At 38.2% G+C, this 15,044-nt stretch overlaps 1 long non-coding RNA gene across 2 annotated transcripts in view; it reads right to left on the bottom strand.

Moving 5' to 3' along the window:
• The window catches only part of LOC139084014 (uncharacterized), a 38,557-nt gene extending 25,297 nt beyond the window's left edge, over positions 1-13,260 (bottom strand). The window contains exon 1 of one of the 2 annotated variants that reach the window (XR_011541290.1): positions 13,100-13,260. This is a non-coding gene — a long non-coding RNA (uncharacterized lncRNA). The remainder of the gene's footprint in view (positions 1-13,099) is intronic. The other variant, XR_011541291.1, reaches the window with a different exon arrangement.
• Between the last annotated feature and the right edge of the window lie 1,784 nt (positions 13,261-15,044).

Raw genomic sequence — 15,044 nt, 5'->3', positions numbered from 1 at the left:
TTCATTTGATTTTCAATTAGTTACTTTTAAACATGTTTCACATACACATCCTTTAGGTAAGTGTGCTATTATCTCTCACTAGACAGGTTGTGAATATCATTATTCATCCAATTCGTTACAAATCATTGTTCACGATATGACCTGAACTCTTCCTGAACTTTCCACATCCATAAAAGTAGAATACATGTTTCACCCATGGTACCGTCGAGGTATAAGCGGTGTGTCATACTACTTCCCTGCCCTCCAGGGGAAATTTCTCTCTGAGCACTCTGCTCTCTAAAGTGTAAACGAATGAACTGCCTGAAATTTACGTTTCCCAGAGACATTTGCTTTTCCAAATGAAGCAAAGGCTTTAGTCACTGATTCTTAGGAAAGCAAACATTCACCTCTCCAGGGATATCTCAGAATGCCTGGAGTAGGAAGCAGGAAGCCTTTCTCTCTTTTCAGTACTCTGCCACTGCAACAAGATCCAACCAAACATCCAACTAACTAGCTCCTTAAACAAAAGACGTGATGTGGATAGTTTGCTTTAGACTGACGCCTTAGACAAAGCAGGTGGAGGGGCTGGTGGAAGGGTATGGAATGCCTATATAGAAGTTAGGCTAGCTGAAACATGATGGCAGGTGTGAGGGTGAAGATTTTACAAAATGATTCCATTCCAGAGATCATGGTTAGCCCCCTGGGTCTGTGTACGCATTTGCCATACCACTTTCTTAACCTGACTTGTTCAGTTTACCTTCCTGACCTAAATTCAGATTGCATTTCCTTAATTCAATTTACATGTGCATCACGGCATGAATTCGGCATCTTCCTCCATGGACCTGATTCTTGAAAGCCTGCTGCAGTCCAATTTTTACAATCTGCCTCCTCGGTATCCGAAATTCTGAGATATGAAGGTCCCGTGTTGTTGTTACCAGTTTCAGGGGATCAGCCCCACCTGGCTGGCAGCACATGGTCATCCTGTGCCTTTGCCTGAGCTCTCTTCAACTTGTTTGGAAGGTGGGTTATGACCTCAACTGTCTCTTTACCTGATCATTTGGTCCAGCTCAGCAAGGACCATTCATGGTCTTTCTTCTAAATAGGAGCAAGGATGCATTTGAACAGCCTCCACCAGTTGCTTGGTTGTGATTCCAAACAACGATCTTGAGTTTCCACAGTAGCTTGCAGACTGCCAACCATCTTGAGACAAGCATGGTGTCAGTTGAGGTGGGTGAGAGATTAGAAAGAAAGTGAGCTTCTGCCTGTATCTATCCTTTAATCACAACAGAAGGGGCATTTGAGAATTTGTCACAAACTAACTGAGAAAAGGAGCTGGTTATCTCATCTTGAAGGACAGAGTTAAAGAAAAATCACTAATGAGATACACAGTTAAATAAAGTCAGTTAAACAACAACAAACATCCCATCTTTATTGCATGAAAACTCTGTGATTGCAAATTTAATGGTGCTTTAACTTGCCCTTATAAACAAGAATAACATTTTTTTAAACTGATGACAAAATTATATACTATGTACCGAATATCAGTTAGAATGTTTTTAGCTGTAAGTAACCAGAAAACCAAGTGCAAATTGGCTTAAACAATAAAGGAAATTCGCTGGCTCATGTAAGTGGCAATTACAGCGGCTGGGTGAGTGTCATTTTCATTTTGATCCAATTATGTCAGTAAAGGCCCAGTTTCTTTCTCTCTGCTCTGTCTTATTAGTGTCATCGTATTCTAGGGCTTGCTCTGCGCTTGGTTCCACAGCTTATTGTCCACATCAGCAGAGGGCAAGCTTCTCTTCTCTAACCTTGAAACAGAAATTCCAGTTTTCATCTGTTTAGGTGCCTGCAGACGAACCAGCCCTTATCGTTGTGGAATACCATGCACTGATTGACACAGACCTAGGTTTATTTGCTGATGGTTTAGGCCAAGCAGGGCCCAATACTGGGAGCTGGGCGTGTGGTCAGTCCTACCCTCTACCACATTTCTTAGAACTCCTAGGAGAAGAGAATGGGTGGGCCATCAACTCCTTACCATACACCATATGAACATATAGTTGGTGCTACTAAAAACTTCTGTTGAGAGAAAGAAATGAATTAATTAAAGTGAAGGCTATTAACAACTGCATTTTACTATCTTTCCGTGCTTAGTCAGAGATGAGCAGACAATTTTGATACTCTAAATATTTTTATTACAAATAAAAAACTGTGTAAGCACCAAATTTAGAACCAGAAACTGGAGGCTGAATTTCAAGACTGATTCTCAGTAACATCACGGGCAAAGTAGTTCATTCTTCAACTTCTATTTCAGTTTCTCTAATACGGGAATATCACGTTCCTTTCAAAATTGCTGTGAAGATTAAAGGAGACAATAAATCCCAAGTGCTTCAGCAACTGAAAAGAACTGCTTTTAAAAACACGCTTTTTAAAAGTATCCAGACACTATTTTGTAAAATCATATGAAAAATGTTACATCTTCAGATTTGGTATAATTCAAATAATTGCTGTAAAATAATCTTATTTTTTATGGCAGATCTTTAAATCTGAGCACTTAGAAGTAAAGCTGTAAAATAGAACACAACAATAATAAAATAGAACATAATGTGTGTAATTAGTTTCAAAAGGAAAATTTCTTCCTAGGTGCTGTGTGCATCATAATTTCAAGAAAATATACCTTGCTGGTATGAATTACACTTTTTATGTTTGCTTGACATGGATAATTCTAGAGAAGAAATTAAGATCATATGGATGGCTGCTTTAGAAAAAAATTAGAATATCCTTTTTATATTAGTCCAATTATTTTGGTTCCTAGATTTTTTCAAGTGTCCTATTAGCTGTCAGCACTGTTGGCTGACTTTAATCACTCCATTTCCAGACTCTTAAAAACAAAAAAACTGAAATGAAAAAAAAGGTTTTCAGAATTAAACAGTTGTCTCAGAGGATAGGAATATAACTCAACCATTATTGTAATTGGCAATTTTGACTATTTTAAGTAAATTCGTAACTTTATGCCAAAAGTAGGGGAACAGGGAAGTGATTGACTTCTATATATGCACTCTTCTTTTGTTAAACAATTTTAAATGCATATTATTTTAAAAGAAATGTGTGATTTAATTTTAGCAAATAGCTAGTTCTTTGGCCACATCTTTTACATACGATATGCTCTCATTATTTGCTTAAAAAATTTTTTTTTGTTGCAGATGAAACAGGTCAATTCCTGGAGCAAGAAGTTACACCTTGCATTGAGTAAAGTATGGTTAAAAGCATGCTCACTTTCATTTTGTGTAATTAGACTTCTAATTTCAACATTACAGCAGCTTTGGTTATACGTGTCTTTGAGAATGAACTTAGTGAGAGCAAGGTGTTCTAGAGAAAAAAGAGCTTTCAGACATTTTAGGGAACATGGAAGGATTTTGACCTGTTGTCTAAAATGTCTCAGATTGATATGGAGAGAATTTACTATGTCCACAAATGCTTGGAGTAAGATGGCAAATGCATGCTGACTCACAATTTAATGTGCTAATATGTTTCATTGAATTAAAAGTGCTGTAAATTCCGATTGACAAATTTATAATTTCCAAATTATAAATTTTAATCTACAAATTTACAAATCTGTAAAAGAGCAAACTAAGATGAAATAAGCATAACTATATTTCATAGAGCCTTTCTTTTAGGCATGCAGGTTAAGTGTGTAGTCTCTTAATCATAAGGAAAAGATTTAAATTCCAGCACACTCTCTCTCATTAACTATGAAAAATTTGACAATTTACTCAGCATACCAAAAGAAGATAGTAGGATGTACCTCATAAGGTTGTGATTAGGTTTAATTACATCTAGATGTAGATATAGATATAGACATATGCCCTGGTATACAATATGATGCATCAAATAAAATAGATCGATACTGATTGTGCTTTTATTTTGCCCAATAAACAAATACATATATTAGAAAAATATTTTCTGTAAAGGTAGGAAATAAGGCAAAAAAAATATTTTCTGTAAAAGGTAGGAAATAAGGCAAAATATTTTCTGTAAAAGGTTGAAGATGACCCATATCACAAATTAACTAATTTCCTTAACACCTGAAAAATCAATCCATTTTTATATCCTTGAGGTGTAATAATTCATTGGGCATGGGTGAAGCTCTGGGAGATTTGAAAAGTGCTAAGAAAATCCCCATTCCCTCAAGAAGCTAAGACTCTGGTCTGAAAGCTACACTTTCACCTAAATACTCAAAGGCCACTTTGCAATAGAGGCAAGGCGGTGGGAGGGATCAGTTCTAACTGGACGATTTGTTTTTAATAATTTTAACAACAATAATAATAATTAACACTTTTAAAGCCATTAATCGATAGATTTCTGTCCTTAAACCATTCCTTCATTAAAGACTATATTTTTCATTTACACAGGTTTCAATATGAGAGGGCCAGCGAAGACTTTTCGATAGTTATGAAAGCTTCAATACACCCTACTCTTTGACGCAGTTTAGTTCTGGCACATTTGATAGCATTTGTTTAAAAGGAAACAAAAGGAAAATATTTTAAACCTTTTTTATTTGAACTATTTTTATGTTTGCACTTTTTAATCTGAAATTAATTCCAAATATATTTTTCTAATTTAGCCCACATAAAAATACTATGGCCAATAGGAAGATAAAAGAAATTTTAAAATACATTTTGAAGAACTCATCTGAGCAAACTATTTCAAAGCATTTTTTAAGCACAGATGGTAGGCTTGGACTACAGTGAATCCAGCCTCAGTTGCTCACTCATTAGTATTACAATGAATTATTAAAACGAAATTGTATTTTTTTTTTTTTTGGTTTTTGTTTTTCTTTTATGAGGATGATTCACCCTGAGATAACATCCATTGCCAATCTTCCTCTTTTTGCTTAAGGAAAATTGTCCCTGAGCTAACATCTGGGCCAATCTTCCCCTATTTTGTATATGGGATGCCACCACAGCACGGCTTGATGAGCAGTGCATAGGTCTGTGCCTGGGATCCAAATCTGTGAACCCTGGGCCACAGAAGCAGAGCACGTGAACCCACCTACTGTGCCACTAGGCTGGCCCCAAAACTAAATTGTGTTTTGAAGATATTCTATGTTGAAGCTGAAGCGCTCAACCCAAAAGAATGGAAAATCGATGCCTAATGTTCACAGCTCACTTTGTCCCCACCAAAGCTCTAAACAAGTTGCTTTTTGAAGCAAAGTCTTATGACTGTATATTTGCATGTATGATTTTTCTTCAAAACACCATCAACAGAGACGTCATTTGCATCAGAATCTATGCTCTTTTGATCCCTAGACAGAAGTTCTTACAGTTCTCCTTTGAAGCTTTCTCAAGTTTGGTAAGTCAGAATGCTTTTATAAGCCAACATCAGACAGAAAAATCCTTCCTGTTCCTGGCAGTTCCATCAAGAAGATTATCCTCTCCTGCAAGACCAGCCAAAAAAAAGTGAGAAGGCACTTATTCAAGTGATTTAATTTGAGATATGAATACCTACATTTCATAAGACTAATTCTAGAGGATGACATTAGATTTGCAGAAATTTTATAAATTAATTACTATTTCATGTAACATGACTTTTATTTTATCTTGAGGCTGAAATTATTTTCCCAAGAGTATGTGAATCCAGTAAGATATAAAAAGCAAACAAGCCCATTTCTTTGGAAATTGCATAGACTTAATCTGTAGTTAGATAGTGAATTAATAATACAGTGATGCCAGAGAATATTATCCAATGCTTTTCCAGTAAAAGAGTATGCAAAAGTAACGTTAATGCTGGTGAAATTCACATAGCTGGTTTGACTTTAAAAGCTGGGTGTCAAAATATTGAGCAGCCAAGTATTGCCTTTATGGGGATATTTCTCTGCCTGAAATTGTTCTGCCATGATCAATTACCAATGGTGTTTGTGGCTCCAATTGAAGGGACAGGGGCCCGAGGGACTTAACACCCAACTGGTTAATTCACCCCGTCGTTAGCAAATTGCAAGTGAATTGATTTGGCATACATAGCAGGGAAGTCTTAACACAAATGTGGCCTCCTCTACTTTCCTGTGACTTCCCTAATTAGAAACATTATTATTATGTTAGTAAGCAAAAACTAAGATAATCATTTCATCTCCATTTCTGCAGAATGAATATTTCATTCTGCACAGTCTCAACAGAATGATGCTACGTTGTGTTCTGACTCTAGTGCTGAGGGATACCACTTCAAAACTGTAAAATCCGCAAGGCTAGAATGATGGAGACGTGATTGGACTATTCAGAGCCACCAAGCCGGGAAGCCACTGAGACACCTCTCTGCTATTCAATGACAAACAATGCTTTTGTTGCTGTTACGGGTGTTATCTTTCTTTGTGAGTAAGAGACTTCCTTCCTTCAGTTCCAGACTCTCATTCATGATCAGAGAAAACGAGGCTTCCTTTATTTTTAGCTCAGTTAAAAATAATCCTGGGGAAAGGATCAGATTGGAATGGGGGAGGAAAAGCAGTCTTATTACTTGCAGTAGGGTAAAACTTCTTTCAGAGAGGAACACCAGCCAATTTAAAAGTTCTTCATACAATGTGTGCTGCACAGTAAATGCTTAATATTTGTCATGAAAATGTTAATATTGGTTCTCAGTGAGGGGCGGGGGAATATAGCCATGTGTGGAACTGGTAATCAGAAATTAAGTTTTAATCCCAGCTCAGATGTTAGGAATGTGAACTTGGGTAAATTGCTTTATCCCCCAGAGCTTCCAATTTTCATTTGTCAAACCACCTTGAAAGAGATTCCCCACTCACTGGGGTTTTCTCTTGAGTGAGATAAATGTTGTCTTTAGTGTATAGTGCGGGGCCTGATCAATTCTAGTCAATAAATGCTGATTCAATCCCCCTTCCTCTTTCTGAGTTTTAGGGATCAATCCAATTCTGACACAAGCGGTGTGACCTTGGGACGTCACCAAAACTGTCTCAGGTTCTCCACTCATCTAAGGAAATTGCTATGCCTTCCTGACAAGACTGCTTTTAGATGAAATGAAGCAGTGCGTGTAATAATACTTTGTGAAGTTAACAGCCCTTTTTAGATGCAAAGTCTTGTTAGAGTAGATGGAAATCGTTCCAGCTTCACTTTGTCACTAGAGACCTTTTAAAAAGCTAACAATAACTCAGCCAGCAACTGGAAACCATAAACTAAAAACTGCATTCCAGGTCCACATGACTTCGTACCATGCCGGCACTACCTAAGATTAATAATAGATTCTAATGTCATTATGTAAATTATTAATGCTATATAAGTAGATGGTTAATGTGATTGAACCTATTTGATAGGGAATAAGAATGACTAGAAATCAGTATGAGCGCAGCTACAGCCTGCAGATGCTCCTTCTGCTGGAGTCTGGGAAAGCTTTCTCTAAAATGAAGTGGGCTGGGAGATGCTCAAGTGCGGCCGAGCTCCTCATCCATCCCATAGCTCTATTCACATGATAAATTATTGACATTTTTCTTTTCATCATATATACATAAAACCAGGAAGATCAATTCTTCACAAATAATACTAAAAAAACCCCAACCTTTAAAAAAGAGAGCCAACTGCTACAGCAGGGAAGATTCTAGCAATTATTTAAATAGGACCACAAGGTCATCTAAGACTTTTACCAGCAGCAGGATTTAATTATAATCGAAAGCACTTGTATTTTTAAGGCCTATCAGGAAGAAACGAGGACATATTTAAGGTAAAATGTTTGAGACGATGTCATGATAAACTGTTATTGAGTAAGTCTCTCTCTCATTTGAAGAACTCTCTGCAAGGAGAACAAAAAAGCACCTTGGTTGAAAGCAGTAAGTGATTTATTACAATAAGAGAAGAGATTCTAGAAGAAAAACAATTCTTGGCAGTAGAATTTTGTGGCTAGGCTTGGTGAATCATGGCAGAAATGCAAGTTGTCTTCTGTTTTTTGGAATGATTTAATTTTATAAAACATTGTTCCAGGTAAGTTTTCCTGCCAGGGGTTCGCTACCCAGGCCTCACATACCACAGGCTGACCTTCCTCTGTGCATTTGTTAACTTAGTTATTTTAACTATAACATATTCCTCCTCAGCTTTTCTTTTCTGAAATTGACCCATACTTAGAGGTTTGAAAGAGTGATCTTGGATTTGAGAGACGATAAGGTGGGGGCAGGGCCTTGATAAATTCACCACACATCCATGGGTAACTGGGAAGCGAGTCTAAGTTCTGTACCAAACCCTGGCTGACTGGGGTGCTGCAGATACACATAAGAGAGACTCGAGGGAGCCTGGTAGAAAGTAAATTCTAGGACGGACTCAACCCACATATGGACACATGGGTAGCATGGAATCTTTACTGGGTCAAGGTGTTTGAGCTCAATCTCTGACCAGTCCTTGGCTTACAAGAGGTTAGGCGGACACTGGGGCAACCTCTTAAAAAAAAACCCAAATCCCCAGAAACCTCAGTGACCGCATGATGCAGGGGAAATAATTCGATAGATTAGGAATAGACCGGGTGGGTTACTTACAAACAAAGAAAGGAAACATAGAAACAAAGCAACAAGGACAACCTCATGTAAAAGAACAAACGAGCAAAAAAAAAATCCAGACCTGCTATATTATCTAAAATGACTAGTTTTCAACAAAACTTATGAAAAACACAAAGAAAGAGGAAAGTGTGATCCCTAATTAGAAGGAAAAATAGCAGTGAATGTCTATCATCCCTAAGTGGGCCCGTATATTGCGTTTGACAATGCAAAGATTTCATTGAAAGCAATTTTGTCTCCTTTTATAATTATTTCAAAGATAAACAAAAAATATGATCAAAAAGACTCAACAAAAGAAAATATCAAAGAGTACATACAAACTATTAAGAAGAATGTCTTCTGGTACCCATAGCAGCAGGAGTTCACTGACATTCATTACAGGTCCTATATTAACATGACACAGCCACTCTGCCAGTGCATGTCTTAGTGCATCATTTTGCTTATAATCCAGCTGCAAACCAACGATCCTTTCTCCATGCCTTCAGTTTGAAGTCCATAAGGAAGGAAACCGAATGGCCCTGTTTGGTCTTCAGCATCTCTGCTGTAGCCTCATACATTACTAGCCAGAAATATCACTGAGATGTGTTTTGGCTATGAATAGAAAAGAGCCCCAAAATAATGGCTTACACAAGATAGAAGTTTATTTCCCTTACATTAACCTTTATTGGAACTGGCTTGCAAGAGCCAGTTATGCACATCTCTTTCCAATTCCACATTCACTGATGACATATGTCATACTGGTAACTTGAAATCAGCCATGGTGAGAGTATTTACTCCACCGAAATCAGAAAACTCTACAAATCAGGGCATTTTTGCTCAAGGATTGGTGGGTAAGCATTTACTAGTACACCATTGGTAGTAGGCTTCCAGATCTGCTATGTCAATTGCACTGTATCAAGGAACCACTATCAATTTTTTTTGGCTTTCCCAAGGTCTCATCATGGCCGCAGATGGTTGATGGGACTCTATTCATTACATTTTTATTCCACAGAGCAGTAAGGAGGAATGAGAGAAGTCAAAGAGGATCCCTTTAAATCAAAACCAATAGAAATTCCACACAACACTGGTCCTTCTATCTCATTGTCCAAAGCTAGTCGATGGCCACATCTAGATGTAAAGGTCTAGGATTTACATTGACATTCACAGCTAAAACATAGGGGCTTTTTGGTTGTCAGAATGTGGACAACAGCTATTTGGAGGCAATTAGGGGTTCTTGAACAACAGTCACTCAAATTGATCATCTTTCTGTCCTCTGTTCCCTGCTGTCCCAGGCCAGGTAGTAGAAGAGGCCATCACCAGCGAGAAAAGCACCTGCCCTGCTTCTTCTGCAGGGCTTCTCATCAGGCAGCTCCCCCTAGAAGAAGGCTGCAGATAGAGCTGCCACCACAACGACACTTCCCAGGCAGAGAAGTTAGCCAAAAGTTCAAACTTGGTAGTGAGGTGGGAGTGACAGGGAATCAATGAGATGATTTTGCCCTTATTACATTTGCACTGATGGTGGAGTGTAACTGACCGTAAATCTAGTTTTTCAGGAAAAACACAATGATTGCAAACCAGGCTACCACAGACATTAGAGTAGTTTGGCAGACAGAATACCGACCTCCTAAAGAGGTCCACCTCATAATTCCCAGAACCTGTGAGTATGTTACGTTACACATCAAAGGAGAATTAAAGTTGGAGATAGAATTAAGGTTGCTAATCAGATGACCTCAATATAGAGAGAGCATCCTGGAGTATACATGTGGGTGTACTATAATCACAAAGGTTTAGATCAGAGTGATATGATGCAAAAAAAAGACCTGTGTTCCCTCTCAATCCTCATCCTATGCATCTCTTCATTTGTCTTCAATAGTGTGCTCCCCCTGACTTGTATCCTTTAGAGCAGTATAAATACAAAGTACAGTACTTTCCTGAGTTCTGTGAGTCACTCTAGGAAATTGTCATCCTAAGGGGTTTTGTGGGAAACTCTGAATTTGTGGCCAGTGTGTCAGTAGAGCAGGTGGCCTGGGGCCCCCACTTGCAGCTGGTGTCTGAAGTGAGGGCAGTCTTGTGGAGGACTGAGTCCTAACGTTGTGAGATCAACACGACTCTGGGTGGTCAGAGTCAGAAGCGAATTTCAGGACATCCAATTAGGATTGCAACAGAACACCAAATAAAGTTTGAACAGGCTAACAGTGCTTCACCTCATGCCTGTGCCTCACACCCAGTGGCTTGTTGAACCAGCTCCTATGGGCTCCTGGAGCTCGTAGTTAAATATTCAGGAACACTGACAGCCAGTTGTCAAATCAATGAAATTGGCTTTAGTGGGAGAATTTTTATAATGCAATCAAGGCAAATGCTACCAAAGCTGCACTTCAGGGTTTTCTTCTTTTTCTTTCTTGCCTTCTTTCTTTCTTTCCATTCTTTTTTTCCTTTCTTTCTCTGTCTCTTTCTGTCTCTTTTGTTCCTTCTTTCTTTCTTCCTTCCTTCCTTCCTTTCTTCTCTGATTTGGAAAACCTGTTTACTAGCCCACCACAGCTCACACCTTTCACCTTATGTCTTGGTCCTTTGCTTCCCAGCTGCTGAAAAACATGAAAATCTGTGGGTACAGCTCCGTAGATGAACAGCTTAGAAAACCAGGGCAGCCAATGCTCATTGAGGTGAACATTCTACCAATGAGAAACAAAATCCAGTAGATGCATTCTTGTATTCACTTGAGTAGACCATCCTGAAATACGGCACACATATCCCTTGCTTAGAACTATAATTTGATAATTTGATCATGAAAACAATGACAGTAGTAAAACATCTCTTAAACAGAAACATTATCCATCAATTATAACTGACAAAATTATGATGCATTACAACCCAACCCAAGTTACCATATTTTTTCACACAAAAATATAGCAATTGAAAAATAAAAGCCAATATTTATATAAATAATGGCAACAAATGGGAAAAAATAAAGTTTTACGTGTAGTGCAATGGAATGAAGCCTTGTTTCACTTGTTAAGGAGGAAGAGAAGTCTTGGTGGTAGGTGGTTGTTAAGGGAAGATAGGTATGAGGAATTTATTCTTTGGATGGCACATTTTTTTTCTCTGTACTGCTTATTTCACCAAATTTTAACCTTATTGGAGCTCATGGTTTGCACTCAACTTGCACTTAAGAAATGAAGCTATACAGGAACACTACTTTTAGGGCGAAATAAAGACTAGATACAGGAGACTTTGAAACACGTGAAAATAGTTCATGTGCATGACAGAATGCACAGATCAAGAAGAGGCAACCTCTTCATCTAATTCAATCGGCATACATATGTGAAGTGTTTGATCTTACTCAACATGGTACACAATTTAAATTTATTTTCTATTGATATTATCAGACTAGAAACTGCTATATAAGTACATTTGTGAGTTTGGTACTGCCTATCACCATAATGTCAAAATGTTAATTCTTAGAGTAGTTGTTTATTGGGTTATGAGTGAAGAAGTTTTTAAATGGGAACAATAAAAGTCATCCCAATAGTGATATACTCTTCAAGAGCTCTTATGGGGAACAGCAACTGAACATCCACTGAACAGTGATGACATGAGGTAAGTGTGTAGTATGGTTTATCTGAAGACAATCTGTGGGACTGAGCCATCAGAGGGCTTGATCCAAGTGGTCTCCAGGCTTCCTTACATTGTCTCTCCCTCATTTCCTGCCTCAGTTTTCTTTTCCCTCATTTCTGGACTCTTGAAATTATACTCTCCAACAAAGTGGTAGCAGGTAAACTCTGTTCCGGGTCAGTTTTCTGAGAACTCAACAAGAAGTCTTGATCTAATCTAATTGACATGTTAATGTTTTATTTGAAGCCAATTTGCTAAATAAATTATTATCTCAGTGCTAATGTTATAAATGTTTTAAGGATGTTTTTCTTAAGAAATAAAGAGAAAATATACGGGGGCAGCCCAGTGGTACAGTGGTTAAGTTGCACACGTTCTGCTTCTTGGCGGCCCGGGGTTCGCCGGTTTGGATCCCGGGTGCGGACATGGCACCGCTTGGCACACCATGCTGTGGTAGGCGTCCCATGCATACAGTAGAGGAAGATGGGCATGGATGTTAGCTCAGGGCCAGTCTTCCTCAGCAGAAAGAGGAGGTTGGCAGTAGTTAGCTCAGGGCTAATCTTCCTCACAAAAAAAAAAAAAAAAGAGAAAATATAAGAAAGGCTGATTCTCTTAGATTGTTAAAAACAAGTGAGCTATATCTATATCCACATCTCTGTGTTTCTGATTATGTACTGACTGAAACTATATTGTCTGGATTGCAAGAGTGAAAAAGAGAAAAAAAAGCAGTCTTTGCTTTCTCTAGGAGCTGACCTGACACTCAAACTAGACCATGGTGTATTCCTGTAGAACAAAAACAATCTCACAGATCAACACCAGAAAACGCCACTCTGTGATCATACCAGAAAAAGGCAAAAGGCAAATTCACTCTCTCCAGGCCACACTAACTTCATGTCAGACACAAGCACACTGACAAAATGGACAGATGTATTATTCATAAGTTTCTGTTTCCTCTATGACTAGGAAGTGCCTGGTAAAATGCCACCTTCGTTCCTGTACCTTTAAAAATCCTGAACACCACTGCCAGGCAAGTCAGTGATCTTAGACGAGAGTTCCGGCAGAGCAGAAATTGGAATAAAGCTTCTCTTGTAGTCTCCAGCTCAGTCTCTCTGTTTAGAGACGCTCATGTGCGTGCATGTACATGCCATTTGAAAGTGATCAAAGCTTGAAATCCCTGGGTACAATTTAGCCACAGGAAACAGCACTTATCAAATGCACTCCTATCAGAAAAGAAGATAGAACTTTTGCAACAAGTAAATCAAACTTTGAACTCAAATATGTGACCAAAACTGTTAATGTAACGTGTTAGATAAATTCTCCCCAGACATAGAAAGTTCTGTAGCAGCTTGTTCAGTTCTTCGTCGTCTTGGATCTTAGCCAAGCAGATGGAGAGAAAAATAAATAAGGAACAACTTTATTTCTTTATTTCTTGTGATAAAAGTTTAATTCTCTTAACACACAAGTTCCCATCAGCTGTGCTGGATGAATTCATTTTCCTAAATGGGCTGAATTGGCAGAGAAGAAAGGTGATGTACCCAAAGTCATGCAAAGTGTTTCACGGAGCTCACATTCTAGTAAGAAATAGACAAAAACAAACAGCAAAATGACAAGTAAATAATAAAGATATTTAAATGAAGAGCAGCATAAGAGAGCAGAGAGTGTGAAGGTTGCCAGGCTGGGTTGCAACAAATAGACAGGATAGTCATGAGTTATTGATAGGGTGCTCATGGAAAAGGTGGCATTTGAACATTAGGATCAAGCATTCCAGAGAGAGGGGCAGGCAGTGGACAAGCAGTTACAGTGGCAGCAGGGCCTGATATGTTTAAGGAGCAATCCATACACAATTTATTATGACTAAAGCTTAGTGAGTGAGGGCAGATTTACAGGAGGTGAGGTCAAGGAGACCACAGACAGCCAGGTCTTATATGACTCTTTCAGGCACTGTAAGAACATGGGAAGCCATTGGACAGCTTTGACCAGGAAAACGTGATGACCTTTTAGCAAAATTGGAAGGGAAATCTGAGTCATCAACTGATAGACAACTTGAAGAGTTCTGATGATAGATCACTTTGGGATTCTTAGCACGTGACTTCAAAAGGATTTGAAGCATTAAATATCATTGCTGTAAATACATCCCTTTCATCTTCACCTACCTAATTATATGAACACATTTTTTTTTCAGCATGCACATCTATCAAGACATAAAAATGTTCTAAAATTTTCATTCAGAACTGTCTCTAACAATGAGTAAAAGTCATTCACAGGCTAATTGCAAACCTAACTAATTGCAGGAAAAAAATTAGTAGCTGCATCTAATTCCTAGGAATCTCAATATTTACGGTTTAAACTGCAGATCCAATGAGTAGCAGCTAAACTTCAGGGCAGCATAAACTATGGGAATGAAACTTTGGGATCTGTGTAAGGTGAATGGAATTAAGGTCTGACCTGGAACAAAGTCACACTTAGTTGTTACTGATGAAGGGAAATTGAAATGACTGGCAGCTACCATTCCTTTCAAATTCCACAAAAGCCTCAAAAATAGAGTGTAGTGGAATTTCAACTGTTATCTGAAAAATCTTCAAACGGCATATTTGATGCGATCTTCTGTGGTATGGCTTCCGATGAGTGATTTCTTTCAGAATTCATACCAGTTTTTTGTCAAGAGAGTCACTGATTGGTCCAATTTGTGGCACACAACTACCCAAGAAACTTGGCAGTGGGTCCTATCTCATTTAAATCACAAGAACTGGGAAGGGAAATCCCCCGAAATCATGTTTTATTTCCAGATGGAGGATAATAAACACCGAGAGGCAGATGAGAAACGCTAAGTATCTACTACTTGTCATCAATAATATAAGCTATATATATACATCTATATATCTTAATATATAGATGTATCTTGGTATTATATATAATGTGGATTATATATATTGTCTTGATCCAC

Source organism: Equus przewalskii, chromosome 6 (assembly GCF_037783145.1).
Source record: "Equus przewalskii isolate Varuska chromosome 6, EquPr2, whole genome shotgun sequence".
Lineage (NCBI taxonomy): Eukaryota > Metazoa > Chordata > Mammalia > Perissodactyla > Equidae > Equus > Equus przewalskii.
The sequence above is the reverse complement of the archived record's forward strand: the minus strand, read 5'-3'. Positions and strand labels throughout refer to the sequence as shown.